Here is a 4,535-nt window from a genome sequence, read left to right on the forward strand (position 1 = left end):
GATGGTGTATAGCGTGTGCGGTAGCTTCACCTTAGCATGTGTTCTTTGCAGGTGTTTGTTGAGGTTTGACGTGATGTTTACAGCAGTGGATGACAGCTTTTGGCCTAGACACAGGCCATTTCTCAATCGCGAGGATGCTTGCTTGGTAGCACATGTCTTCCGAGTCACCTCCTTCAGAAGCTAGGCAAGAATCCTTCCTGGCATTTGGAAAACGAAGAGTGGAACAGGCTAGCAAGTGTGCAGGTGTGCGTCATATGAGAGGCCCCGCCTTACATTTTCCGCCACAGATTTGGGGAAATTGGTCCGTGCGCAAAGCATTGTGGGGATTTGAAGGACGCGAAGTCTACCCATGTGCAGCCTCGAAATTACCCCCAAACCAAGGTAGCGGCCTCGGTGGAATTCCAAGTATGCTGGAGATTGGAACAGTCCTTCGGCGGCACTCGATGACGTAGCATCCTTGAAATATTGGCTTGGAAGCTAGTTTCCTCGCGATTGAGAAACGGCCTGAGAAACGGCCTCCTCTCTCTCTCTTCCTCTGCCCTCCCTTTCCGCTCACCTATGACCCTACGTATACACTCTGTGCATCTAATCACCAACACAAAGTGTTAAAAAAATATATAAACAAATTATATAACATGACAACAATAAACATAGATGTCAATGTGTTTTTAAATGAGATTAACAACCACACATTTCCACATACTTCATTTAGGTGTCAATCAACTGGTGCCAACATTTTTTTACTTTTTGAGTCATAAGAAATTATATTTTTGTAATACAAATGCAACTTCAGGTTACTTTACTGAATATGCACGATACAACGTACTCTGGTTGTGCCATTTCCTAAAAGAGGACATATTTTGCAAAAGGCAGATTTAGCGTTAGTGTGTTTAACGTCAGAGTTTTTTCTTCAGGCTCTTTCGTCAGGGTCAGTGGTGTATTTCATCAACCCCCCCCCCCCCTTCACTCCATCAGTGAGGTGGATTTACGTTTGTGCCGAGTAAGCACTTCCCCAACCACACCCCGCCAAATCAAATGTCACACCATCTCCTGGGGTATTAATCACACACACACAAACACACACACAGAAAAAGTCAGGAAAAGAGAGGAAAGGTCAGTTTTCCTGAGCAAGTTTTTCTCATTCTTAACATGCCTCTTCCTCTTTGAATTCCTTTGTGAGTAAGGTTCTTAGTGCATGTTTGTAATTAAAGACACATTTTACAAGGTTAGTCCTTCTTAAAAAGTCATCCTGTGCATTGCTCAAACCCAAATAACTACATTTCAAAATGTTTTCAGACATTTCTCAACAGGGCCATAACTTTGTTGAACACTTTTTTGGAGATAAATCATTGAATTTGTCTTGAAGTGGACATATTAAGCTACATTTCAGGTATTTATTTCCCCCTCTGGCTGAAACCAGAGCCTGCTCTGATTGGTTAAATGGCCGGCTCTGTTGTGATTGGTCAACCACTTAGAGATGTCCCGGCCCTTAGCATATCAAGTACAAAAGAAGCACTAGTTAGACCCTCCAGTAAAACGCGATTCTGCGATTGCAGAATTTACCGCATAATCAGCAAAATGGCGCAGATTTTTAAAAGGCCGCATAATCCCCGCATTTTTCCACACAAAGTTGAGAAGAAAAAAAAGTTAACTCGTCTTGACGTGACGTCATCAGCTCGTGCATCACAGAATGTAAACAACACTGTATAGAGTGAACGTGTGGAGCTCCCACGAGAGAGAAAACACCAAGATGAAAAAATCTAATCCATCTCATTTACCGACGAACATTTCTACTAAAGACCGGGCAAAAAGTGGGGGGAAACTATTCTGCACCCCGTGCAACTGTGTGTTGGAGCATAAGAGAACATCGAAGGTGACGACCCACTTTGATTCATTCAAACATTCGAAAATGCTTTCTGCTGCTGCGGACAAGAAAGCCATTCAACTCACGTTCCCCGAGGCATCAACCTCCAAAACCCTTTCGAGGGCTACAAGAAACGAAGTGAGTAGCCTACAAGATTGAAGCTGGTCAGATAACGAACGAGTAAATGAAAACAGAATGAGGCGGAGAAGTGTGTGTGTGTGTGTGTGTGTGTGTGTGTGTGTGGTGTGTGTGTGTGTGTGTGTGTGTGTTTGGGAGAGAGAGAGTGAGATTAAAATAGCCCAATTGCTTTTACAATAAATAAACATTGAATGTGTTTAATTGAATAGTAAAGGGGTTTAACATTAGTGGCAGGTTGTGTGTGAGAGAGAATAAATAAGACAGCCCAATATTTAAAAAAATTGTTATTCTTTTTTCCCGCATATTTAGCATATTTCGCAACTTTCCGCATATTTCGCAACTTCCCGAAATTTCACCGCATAAAATCACATAAAACCCCCGCATGTTTAATCGCATAATCAAGGATTTTAGCCCGCGTTTTTCTGGAGGGTCTAACTAGTGTTACATAGTGGCTGTTTCTCAATGTTGAGTACACTTGCTGCAGAGCAACTATTTCAAGTATACTACGTCATCGAGTGGCGCAGAATGCTGGGCATTTAACACGCATTTAAACAGTCCTTCGGCGCCACTCGATGACGTAGTATACTTGAAATAGTTGCTCTGCAGCAGTTTTACTTGCGATTGAGAAACGGCCAGTGATTTAATTCTGCTACGATGTTACCGAAGTAAATAAAGGAGTCCAGTTATAGAGTTTCAGGAAGGGGAAACTCCCTCTGGAGGAGACATTGGGATTTAAGCCTTTGCAGAACATTTACATGCACAAAAACCTATATAACACACTACAGGAAAGAGAAAACCCCAAAAGGCGTATCTTTAAATAAATGAAACTGTGTGTAATAACCATATTTTCAAGAGATATGGAACTTTTCCTTTTGATGAAATGGTGCAGCCATAGAAAACATGGGTCCTGGGTTTGGCTATTTCTCTCAGTTCTAAAATGATAGTGGAAAACTGGATGTGATTGAGAGGCTGCAGCAAAAACATGAGACCCACGTGGGTCGAGTGTCTTTCAAAAGCAGCCATTTTAATCCAAACAACCATACGTAATGACATGAACTGATGTACACAAACAGACATGACCTCTTACTGTTTGTTTTTCATTGTTTTATTTTACCAGGATTTCATTGAGATTAAAAATCTATAGAAAGCAGATAGATAACATTCATAGAAATGTGGAGTGGTCTTGATGCCTAGAATATACATTAAAAGTATGGCAACATAAATAAATGAAAAAGTTGATTTATAAAAAGGCATCCAGAAATGTATGGACCGTTTCAGTTGAAGACATTCACAATTGACCATTCTTAAAACAGGATAAATCACATCAAACATACAAAAACATACCAATTTCTGTTTACTTTGTATTTTCTCTAAATTCATTGCATGTTGTTTTTTTTTAGTCATTCCTATTTTTATGGTTGTTTGAAATGTTTTATTAACCCTCCTATTGTCGTCGTTTTGACCGGTCCTGTTTTAACTGCTATTACATTAACACAAAAACCATTCATCATCACCAAATTTCATTTAACACCCTTTCAAACTGTCCATATTGTATCAGACTACAGGTATACATGAAAAACTGCAGTAAATATACAAAGAGCAGACACTGAACATGTATTGCGTGTGCCAGGTGTGATCCATGTGGGGGGATGGGCACATAAGGGGAGGGGGGGGGACATCTAGTGTGTGTGTGTGTGTGTGTTGGATGTGTTGGATGTGTTGGATGTGTTGGATGTGTGTGTGTTGGTGTGGTTGTGTGTGTGTGTGTGTGTGTGTGTGTGTGTGTGTGTGTGTGTGTGATCTGATCCTGATTAATTCCTTTTCTGTAGAGACCGGGAACACCATGGGTGTTACAAAGTTGACTAAATCATCCAAAATGCAATGAAAGTGGTGAATCAGCCCATTTTATACTGTTCAATGTCTCCTGTGAAGGATATCATACAAGCCTTAATGCAATCGATGTAAAACAAAAAAGTTATGATTGATGAAAGGTAGTATATCGCTCAGATTTGAAACCGAAGACAACAGGAGGTTAAGTGTATTTAGAAAAACGCTTTATACATTAAAGTTAAATATTATCATCCTTGCACATTTTTTTTTTTATTGCGCATATACCAAAGTATTAGACGAATAACAATTCTGAACTTGATGGTACTGGAGTAAGAAAAATGAATAGCATTAATAATCCATCCTCTGGGAATCGGGACGATTATTCAAATGTTTCCAGGAGCTGTGAGACAATTCCAGTCGTGACCTAAAGTTGGTTACATACTACAAATATTTCCTGATAGGACTGTTAACCCACTGTAGATAAAGACAGAAGACGAGACTAATGGGACAGCAAGGCTCAAAACAAAAAAAAAGCCGCTCAGACAAAAACAATTCATCCGTCTGCACAGGTCAGATTCAGTCAGGAATGGGGTTTTCTTTCTCTCTTCATTCTTCATCGATTTTCTTCTCTTTCACCTTGTCTTGTTATTTCCATCACTCCCCTCCCTTCACTTGGGTGAAATGATAGAATAGAAATGAAAGG

At 40.3% G+C, this 4,535-nt stretch overlaps 1 long non-coding RNA gene across 1 annotated transcript in view; it reads left to right on the plus strand.

Moving 5' to 3' along the window:
• The first annotated feature begins 2,198 nt into the window (after window positions 1-2,198).
• Window positions 2,199-4,535, plus strand: part of LOC104953646 (uncharacterized) — a 17,226-nt gene continuing 14,889 nt past the window's right edge. The window contains exon 1 of the long non-coding RNA XR_799249.1: window positions 2,199-2,210. This is a non-coding gene — a long non-coding RNA (uncharacterized lncRNA). The remainder of the gene's footprint in view (window positions 2,211-4,535) is intronic.

This window comes from Notothenia coriiceps, unplaced genomic scaffold (assembly GCF_000735185.1).
Source record: "Notothenia coriiceps isolate Sejong01 unplaced genomic scaffold, NC01 NC01_scaffold00022041, whole genome shotgun sequence".
In the NCBI taxonomy this organism is placed as follows: Eukaryota; Metazoa; Chordata; class Actinopteri; order Perciformes; family Nototheniidae; genus Notothenia; species Notothenia coriiceps.